Consider the following 11140-nt stretch of genomic DNA (forward strand, 5'->3'; position numbering starts at 1 on the left):
AGTCAGAGGAAACAAGCTCGGCCCGACCAACCCCAGTGGCTGCAACAACCAATCATAGAGTCCAACCACAGGAGGCATCAGAAGAACAGCAAGACCTACTGAGTTGCATCACCACCCAACTAGAGAGTTTATCTGTGCATCTAGTGCAGCAAGGACATGCATCTGGCAGAAACCCAAAACAAGTAAGGGGACAATGAAGGCAGAACCCAGAGTACCACTGTTACAACTGTGGGGAAGACGGCCATGGAATGTACTACTGCCCACACCCGAGGAGGCAGAATTTCAAGAGAGGGGAGAGATAGAATCAGATCTCTCCACCAAGAGCAAGACCACCACCACCTAGGCAGCCTGGACCAATCCCACCGGTCCAAATCCTGCGAGACCACCTGTACAACAGCAACCACCACCCCACACCTCTCATTCCGCCACTACCCCCACCACCTACTGTGAACTAAGCGGAGAGTGTTATTAGCTTAGAGGCTAAAGGGAAGGCGAAGGTAGAAGAGTCAGCTCGAGAAAAGCACAAAGAAAAAGCGAAGGTAGAAGAAGTGGATGCTATGGGAGTGAAGTGTGCGAGGCGCGAGGAGGTATCTCAAAAAGAAGAGAAGATGAAAGGGAAGGCCGAGTCTAGCAAGCAAGCAGCTAAACCGCGGCGGAAGATAGACATCATGGACTTCTCACTAGGTGAGTATGCACAACCCTATGACTTAGTTCAGGATGTGTTAATGTAGGGCCCGAAGATAACTTGGCCCCAATTACTCCACCTTGCACCCAGAATCAGGAGGCAATGGACGAAAATGGTAAGTACCAGGAAATCAAGACCACCGATAGCTGGGGCTATCTTTGGGAGGGATCTCGACGACATCATGCCAACCATGGACGCTCACATCAAAGGGCAGTGGATTTCAAACGTCTACATAGATGGTGGCGTGCAAATATGCGTCATGTGTGAAAAGATGATGCACCATCTAGGTCTAGAGGTAAGTAGGCCGGCACCTTGCCGAGCCAAGATGGCAAACAATGTAAGAGTAAAATGCGTAGGCATTGTAAATGCGGTCAAAGTAAAAGCATTCAATACAAAAGTGGAGGTAGACATCTTCGTCATGCCACACAAAGGGGAGGGCTACCCCATCATTCTTGAAAGGCCTAGGCTTATGGCTATGGAAGCTAAACAAGACTGGAGCACCGGGATGATCCAGATGAAGGATGCTAAAGGGAAGTCCATATTCTACGAAATGAGGACTGGAAAGCAGCGCAACATGATCTTGGAGGCTTCAGAAGACGAGTCCACCAACGACTACTCGTCTACCTCCGGGGAAGACGCAACCACCACCGACGGGAGTGACAGTAGCATCGAGGTAATGGGAGTCATTCTTAAAAACCCAGGCAGATTAGCACAATCTGAAGCAACCTCGGCAAACCAAGAGGGATCATCACGTATGCAGTCATTGGAGGATGCAGGTATGCTACAAAAAATGCTCTCAAATGAGTTAACCAATGAAGAAAGGAAGGAGAACGTCTCCATGTTAGGAAACTTCACTACTTTGTTCATTGATGGCTATGATAAGATCACAGGAATTACAGTAGTGCAACACCACATAAAGCTCAAGGGAGGCAGTAAACGTGTAGTACAAAAGCTCAGAAGACTTGGAGTAATCCAACAAGAGGCATTGCTTAAAGAAGTGAGAAGTTTGCTACAAGCAGGTTTCATCTACCCTATCGAAGACTCAGAATGGGTCTCTCCAGTAGTAGTCACACCAAAAAAAAAAGGTAAGTGGAGAGTCTGTGTGGATTATAAACCTCTCAATGCAGCCACGAAGAGAGACCACTTTCCCCTCCCATTCCAGGATGAAATACTCAATGAAGTGGCAGGTCACGAATGCTACACAGTATGCGATGGCTACTCAGGATACTTCCAGATCAGCATTGCGGAGGAGGATAAGAAGAAGACAACCTTCATCACACCTTGGGGATGTTTTGCCTACAGAGTGATGCCGTTTGGCCTCACTAACGCCCTAGCAACGTTTCAACGCTATGTGACTTTTGTTTTCCAACCCTACTTCGGAACATCAATACGGGTTTTCATAGATGATTTTTGCATCTACAGCTCACGAGCCCTTTATTTAAGCAAAGTCTATGATGGCTTAACCAGGCTGCAAACCTTGGGTGGCCAACTCAACGTGGCCAAGTGTCACATTGGTGAGAGCAAGGTCACTCTCCTTGGTCATGTAATTTCAGCAAAAGGAATCGAGGCTGACCCTAGTAAGATTCAGGCTCTAGCATCTTTATCATCACCCACCACCGCCAAGCAGCTGGTTTCTTTCCTTCAGAAGGTAAGATACTTAAGCAGGTTCATTCACCTGCTATCTCAAGTGGTCCTTCCCCTACAACAACTCACCCAGAGGGACGTTTTCTCATGGAGTGAAGAGAATGAGCGGCAGTTTACTGAGGTGAAGCAAATCCTAGCTAAGCTTCCCACTATTTCACCTCCTAAGTGGGACGAGCCATTTTATGTGAACCCTAGTGTGGGAAATGATACACTGGGAGCAGTGCTAATGCAAAAGGATCCCAAAAATTCTTTCATGCGCCCTATTTACTTCTCTAGTCGAGTCATGACCCCATCAGAAAAAGGATTCACCGAAGTAGAACACATGGTTCTGGCACTAATGTTTGCTACCACAAAGTTCCACTCCTATCTCCTGCCTAGACCATTTGTAATCATGACAATGGAAGAGGTTTTCCCATATGTAATGCGACACATGGATGTCTCATCTAGGATCTCAAAGTGGTTAATTAGACTACAAGAGTTTGACTACACCATGCAAGTAGAAAACTCCACCAGGGATAGTTTAACGGGAATTCTCACTCATCGCCATTATGAGAAGAAGCTGAAGGTCAACACGGAAGCAAAGGAAGGAACACCAGCGAAAGAAAGTCCTAAGCTAGAGAGAGCTCACTCTCTTTTCTTTGACGGAGCATACAAGAGAACAATGGATCAGTTTGCAGCAGGCATGGTCATTTTCAATGAGCAGCAAGAAAGAATATTCTCCATGGGGCAGTTACTACACTCCCACTCCAACAATGAAGCAGGCATGGTCATTTTCAATGAGCAGCAAGAAAGAATATTCTCCATGGGGCAGTTACTACACTCCCACTCCAACAATGAAGCAGAATATGCAGCCCTAATCCTTGGGTTGGAACAATGTATTTCACAAGGAATTCAACGCCTGAATGTGTTCGGCGACGCTTTGCTTTTGATTAGGCAGATAAATGGCACCTGGGAGTGCAAAAATCAGGTTTTACTTGGTCAACTTCGCCAAGTTAAAGACCTTCTGAAGAAGTTTGAAGCAATGAAGCTCTTCCATGTCCCCAGAGCAGAAAATCAAGAGGAAGATGCACTAGCTAAAGAAAGAATACAAGACGTTCCCGTAGGAGCAATCAAATTAAAACTACCCCTCTTCCAAGGTAGTGATGCTATGCATGATATCATCAGCTTTCTAGATACAGAAGAATGTCCAATAGGACACACCCAAGGCAAAAAACAATGGCTAGTAAGGAAGGCTACTAGATACCGCCTTATAGACGACCACTTGTATTGTAAGGGCAAAGATCAAATTCTCAGGCGGGTGCCAACCTCCAGTGAAATCACAGAGGTAATTTCAAGTTGCCATGACGGCGTCTGCGGCGGTCATTTTGCTCTAGATATCACCAATAGGAAGATTCTATAGGCAGGATACTTTTGGCCTAGTTTGAACAGAGATGTACACCATTGGTGTAAAACATGTAAGGCTTGTCAAGTGGCCAGTGATCGCACGTTAACCTACGAGCCACAAACCCCTATCATTTCATATGGTCCTTTTGAGAAATGGGGAATAGATGCAATTGGTCCCTTACCAAGGGCTCAATCAGGTAAACTGTACATCATAGTGGGTGTAGACTACATGACGCGATGGGCAGAAGCAACGGCCACCACCCGCATTACAGCCCAAGAGGTGGCAAAGTTCATTTTTGAGCATATAGTTTGCCGTTTTGGCACTCCTCTTGAAATAATATCAGATAGAGGACCAGGATTCAGAGGTGATTTAGTGGGAGAACTGATGAAGAAGTTAGGCATCACACGTCGGCATTCCCCACCGTACTACCCACAATGCAATGGTCTGGTAGAGAAGGTAAATGGAATGATTTGCAAAATCATCACAAAATAGGTGAACAACCACATAGGAGACTGGGATAAACATCTCATGGCAGCTCTTTGGGCCTACAGAACAACGTTCCGAACATCACTAGGTTTCACTCCTTTCCATCTAGTTTATGGGTCGGAGGCAATTCTACCCATTGAGGTAAAAATAGCCAGCTTACGAGTCTTGGCTAGCCAGACACATCGTCCAATTGTAAACCTCCGAAACCACATCTTGGATCTAGAGAGACTCCAACTGGATAGGGAAGAAGCAATCAATCACTATGCAGCACAGGTAGAATGACGCAGACTCACTTTCAATCAAGGGCTTAAAGAGAAAGGACTGGAAAAAGGCATGTTAGTACTGCGATACGACAACAGATTTGACACTAGGAAGGATAAGAAATTTCAACCCAGATGGGAAGGGCCATTTATCATCAAGAAGCGCTATGACAACGGCAGCTATAAGCTGATGGAAGCAAATGGGAGAATTCACAAGACTAGAGTCAATGGATGGAGACTGAAAAGGTACTTTCTTAGGTTTGACCCAGATTCGTGCTAGACATTCCAGAAGACGGAGAACCCTCTAACTCTACAACTGAAGAAGCAGAAGAAGGGCTAGAAGCATGAATGCCTCTAGCCAAAGGGAGAGTGCTAATGATAGCCGACTTTCGGAAATCAAAGAAAAAAAAAAGAAAAAAACTCATTTCACCCTCCCCACTCTCATTACCCCCCCCACCGTAGCTTATTTCCCCCCCCGCCCTACGGGCATTGGATAAAAACTCCCTCGCTCTCTCTCTCTCTCTCTCTCTCTCTCTCTCTCTCTCTCTCTCTCTCTCTCTCTCTCTCTCTCTCTCTCTCTCTCTCTCTCTCTCTCTCTCTCTCTCTCGTTTTCCCTACATACCCCGTCCCTAATGTCTCTCTCTCCCAATTTACCCTCCCCGGCCAGGCAGAAGCTTTGAAAAAAAACTCCCGACCCCTTTCTCGTGCTCCCTCTGTGTGAGCCGCATGGAAAACCCCCCCCTCAGCTCTCCGTATTCTTACACTCACTCTTACACTCACCCTTACATTCCCCCTCACATTACCCCCCCCCCCCCCCCCCCCCTCTGGCCCGCTAATGTTCCCTCCCCGACCCCTCCTCACTCTTCCCCACCCCCTCGCCTCACCCTCCATCGGCTTCATTCCCCTCCCCTCGGCCTCATTCCCCCCCTCTCTTGGCCCGCGGATATATTCCCTCACTCCACCCATTGACTTATTCCCCCCCTCGTCCTCAAGCTGCCATGCAAGACAATGAACCCTCCCCTTTCCCTCTCACCCACACATCTCCCATACCCCACTCCACACCTCACCCCTGCCTCTCCCTCACACACACTCTCTCTCTCTCTCTCTCTCTCTCTCTCTCTCTCTCTCTCTCTCTCTCTCTCTCTCTCTCTCTCTCTCCCTTTTCCCAAAGCCTCACCCCTCCCTCTCCCTCACTCTCTCTCTCTCTCTCTCTCTCTCTCTCTCTCACCCGGGGGCTCAGGCCACGCAAGCAAGGAAAATCCTCCCTCTCTCTCCCTCTCACGGGCAACGTCACATAGGACCACCCTCTCACACACACACATACACACACACACACACACACACACACACACACACACACACACACACACACACACACACACACACAATCACCCCCCTCCCCTCTCCCCCCTCTCCCCCATCGGCGCTGTGCGCAGGCGCAGTCCAAAGCACGCACACACACCCTTCCGGGCCTCGCGCAGTCCGCAATACACACACACACACACAATACACACACACACCCTACCCACACACACACACACACACACACACACACACACACACACACACACACACACACACACACACACACACACACACACACACACACACACACACACACACACACTGTACACACACAATACACACACACACCCTACCCACACACACACACACACACACACACCGCACAGACACTCTCTACCCCTATTCCCCCTCCCATCCGCCTTGTGCAGAAACAGGCCGCTGGCCATCCGGCACCAACAAGAAGAGAAAAAAACTAAAAAAAAAACTATATATACATTATATATATATAGCCCCCCTTCCCACTCACGTTTTCGCACACACATACCTATACAAAACACACGCACTCGCCCTCATGCATGAATACATACACACATACGCATATACGCACCGCACCACACATACAAGGAAAACGACTACGACGTCAACAAACAAAAGAAGAAGGATCCAAAGCACGCGACGCCAACAACAAAAAGAGAAAATGCACCGAAGGCATGCCCGGCCGACTCCGAAAAGAAGTACGCTCGACACCGACGCACCAGCAACACGCCATTTCACTGGCAACATGCAACCACGACGCCATCCCAATAATTTATAGGTTCTTTTCATCATTATCTTCAGTTTTCACCCGAACCATTGTAAATTTTCATTTTTTGTAAATATCCTCTCTCTAGGTGATGGTCACAAAGGCCCACCTAGAGATTCCCATCTTTTAATAACCTCCCAAAACAAAGCAAGGGTCAACCACACCGGGCCCACCACTTGCTTTGTCTCCCCGATTAAGCTTACCATAACCACACTGGGATTACCATAATCCAAGCAGCCAACACCTATAAATTGGCACTGAGAGGTCACTATCGGGGGGGGGGGGGGGGGGGGGGGGGGGGGGGGCAATTCATGAGGAACCAAGCATTTGGTAGAGTGTAGTGGGAAGGATTGACACTATCACCATCACGGGGAGGGGCTTGTGTGTTGGGTTTGCCTTGGGAATTGCACCATGCGAAGGGAACCACATCCACATTTCGACTCCAATGGTCGATGCACGCATGTATGCACGCTTTTGGTGGTAAGTATTCACAATCATTGAGTCGTCTTAGAGAACGCACCAAGTAGGTTGCACCACCTCCTCCCCCTACCTCTCTACCACCACGGCATGCCACCTTGTAAATATTGTAGAAATAATTCACCCTCACACCCCCGAGGGTTTTCATCATTTGAAAACGTTTTCTCTCTCTCTCTCTCTCTCTCTCTCTCTCTCTCTCTCTCTCTCTCTCTCTCTTGGTGTGTAGGTTTGCGGTGTTCATATCATCGTGGTTTTGCATCCTAGCCGTTCAAAGCTAGGTGGTGCCCCCTGTTCACTTTACCGTGGTAGGCTCAAGGCGCGCCATTCGGCCCCCGGCATTTTAGAGGCCGTCGGGGTTCGGGGTCCGCTTTGCGTCCGTCACCACCTACTCCAAGCTTGTGAGAAGGGAGGCCTACACCAACAACTCTGGGCTTTGTGATGCAAATCCAACCAAGAGCGAAGCATCAATGCATGCTCATCTCCTCTACCATGCTAATTAATAAGCTAAGCTATGCTAATAGTGAGGAGATGTACATCTTTCTCGTAAGAATACTCCTTCCTCTCAATCTACTCTCATACCCCGCTAGCTCTCACCATCTTCGAAGGTGTGTGAGGTCTTGGGTCTGAGACCGTGAGGGAATTGATGTTGTGTTTGATAAGTGTTTTGCTTAGTGCATGAAATTTCCATCTTCATTGCACTAGCTAGTATTGAAGGAACACAAAGAATTGTATTGTAAATGCTCTCTTGATGGGAGAAACTATAATACAAAGCCTTTTGGAGGGGGGACTGGCTCCATGCAAATCCGGTCCTCGACTGTGTCAATTGCTTAATTTCTCTCTCTTTTGAAGTATGTTCATGCTATCTAACTAGGTGTTATGTTTTTTTTTGTTGCTCTCTCCACCCAAGCACTCTTGTTATTCTCATTAGGAAGCTATTACAATGAAATGCTCACTATGTTCATGCTATTTTCCGCTACACACAAGTTACTAGACCATTAAATGTTACAATAAGTAATAACCAGGTACTGTGGTACATGAGCTTTACTTACATAAGTTTCCTTTGTTTTGGGATCATGTACTTTAACAAAGTTGTTATTTTATATTATGTCCTTTCCTTCGAAAAGGTTTGAAATAAAAAAACCCCCAAGATTTATGCTAAGTGGTAAGCATAAGTATAGATGTTGGTAAAAATATGAAGCATTAGTTATGACAACCTCCTGTGAGGAAGAAAGTCAATGTTTACTTCGGGTTTTCTTTTGAAAAAGAGTGATGTTACAAACAAAATGCTGTAGAAATTTTTACAAATTAAGAAACTTATCTTTAAAATAGAGAAATATCATAAGTAAACAAAGGTTTGGTTGATTTTGGATGGTAAAAAGTAAGTGTATCTACCATAGAATGTAACAATTTGGGGATTCATACAGATATATTGAAATACTCATAAAGTGGGGCAAAAGTTAGGACTATTAACCACATGTGACTAATTATTGCTGGTAAACAGGGTTACAAGTAGACGACTAGGATGAGCACCACTCGGGACATATGTAAGCTACAACAGATTTGGGACAAGCTCATGGCTGCACATAATAGGCAAAAGAAAACCAAGCCAATAGCAATTAGGGACCCTATCTCCAAACCATGTAAACCCATCAAACTTTTCAAAGTTTGTAATATACCCTACTTACATAGACGAGTTAAAGAAAACATAATATATATTTAGGAGTATGGTTGGGGTATGGGAAGTGACATCGACAACAAGCAGTGGGGATTGCTTGGATACCTGTCACCCATTTAGTACAAATTAGTTCTAATTAATTATACTTGTGGTTGGTTGGCAGGTAAAGATCCCAGCTCTCATTTGATAGGAGTTCCAACTAAAACTCCTACAATGTCACATATCAAAGTATTTTGAAATGAATTTTAGATGTATCAAGAAATTCTCCATTTTTTTTGTTCTTTACACAATATGTTTTGCAAATAGTATTTAAGTCTCTTAGTATATGATTCTGAATGATGGGATTTTAAATTAGAACTCTCTCTCTCTCTCTCATCTTAGGCATGCTTAAGATAGATTTTGTTTAAAATTGTGTTTTTATTCCACCTTAAATACTAATTGGATTTTCTACTTGTTGCGAACTGTTGGAACAAGTCTGACAACCATATTTGGTAGTTTTCTATCAGGATGTCTCTCATCAACTTCAAAGTGCACAAGGATCTACGATAGAAGTACAAATGTTGCCCAAAGAAGCTCGAGACCTAGCAAGAGAAAAGGCAGTTAGACCACTATGGGGAAAGATTGGTCTCACAAACTACATCCAGCTAGAACCATGCGTTGTAGACTACAAAAGAGCTTATGAGTTACTGCACAAAATTAATGAAGATGGTCGGGCCACTATTTTAGATTGAACGACACTCCCATAGAAGTGAACATCACAGAAGATCAGATAGTAGATGCCCTAAGAGTGCCCATGGAGAGAAGGCCAATGAGAGACCACCAATTTCCTACCACAATCATATTCTTTGGAAAATCCACATCATTCGTGGATCTCAGACAGAAAGAGACAGATCAAACACTTAGGCTATACCACCAGCACTTCCATTTTGCAGTAAAGAGGACACAATGATACACTATTCCTAATAATACTGTGACTTCTACTTTCACACAGGCTTCACACTTACACACACACACACACACACACACACACACACACACACACACACACACACACACACACACACACACACACAGAGAGAGAGAGAGAGAGAGAGAGAGAGAGAGAGAGAGAGAGAGAGAGAGAGAGAGAGAGTCACTAAGGTCAACCATGCCCACTATATTCATACCACTTTAACACATGTAAAGAAGCCAGAGAACATATCTTTCTTGGGGGCTCCGTAAGTGCTCACAAGGATAACATATCATGCTACCAGCCAGGCGGAACACCTATCACCAACCCCAAAACAAAATTATGGCTAGGAGGCAAAAACAAAGATGAAGAAGTACTAAAAACTAGGGCACCACCAATTGCCACAAGATTAAGAAGAAGGAATGTTTCAAAAACAGAAGTAAAAACAAAAATTTCTGCCGCATAAAAAACACTTGAAACTGACAAGGAAGAAGAAGAAGAAGAGGAACCACGTCTAGAAAGATAAACAAGAAGCAAAGAAAAAGCTAAAGTGGATGAGAAAGTGTGGAAGAAAAGATAGCACTTCGTCGCACCAGTAGAAGAGCCAAGGCAAAAAGCGGCAAGGCTAGAAAGAGAAGCAGCAACATCTGAGCTTGAAAGAGGTCTCAAAGGAGATTTTGAAGAAAAATGGAAACCCTCACCCAAGCATATCAAAATCCAAACCAAGAATCCCATGTACTACCAAGATGATGATCCTATGGGGGGATTGGAATATCTTTATGAAAGAAAAGAGCATAAAATAAAACAAGCCAAGAAACGAGAAGAAGAATCAACACCACCAAGAGAGGAACAACTCAAACAAGAGCAAGAAAACAAGGAGGGAATTAATTCTACACATCACTGTCCAAGTGAGAAACCTTGACAAGAAGCCAATGCTCATAATGTAGAAAGTTTGGAAGAACATACAGAACCTCCATTGGGTTCATGTAGAGGGAAGACATCTACTAAAAAGAAATTGCATAGCTTAAGGAGGATCTTAGCAAAGCTCAAGAGGTTGCTAAGTCACAAGCCTCCACATCTGGAGAAGATCAACCAAAAATAGCAATGGGAGATACAGATGCTTTGCAATTTATGAATTTTGAAGAAGCCAACACTCAAGAAGGCAATCTCCAGAGCTTGTGACTACCCAAGAGGAAGACGAACCGTTTTCTCCACGTAAGAGCTTAACTATAGATGAAGAGGCTGCGCTAAAGAAGCAAGTAGAAGATGAACAAGAGCAAATATGGAAAGAAGCTATGCAGCGGGATGAGAGAATCTTGCATTCTATCAATGTTAATCTCCTCACATCGACAAATGCCAATGAAGAATGGCATCAGCAAGCACTTCCCTTTTCACTCATCAAATTCAAAGTGCTGCAAATCAAAGAAAGATTGCTCAAGGATATAGCAGACAACCCTACAATGGAACATCCAA

This window comes from Adiantum capillus-veneris, chromosome 11, assembly GCF_014529385.1.
Source record: "Adiantum capillus-veneris isolate H3 chromosome 11, ASM1452938v2, whole genome shotgun sequence".
NCBI classification, from domain to species: domain Eukaryota; kingdom Viridiplantae; phylum Streptophyta; class Polypodiopsida; order Polypodiales; family Pteridaceae; genus Adiantum; species Adiantum capillus-veneris.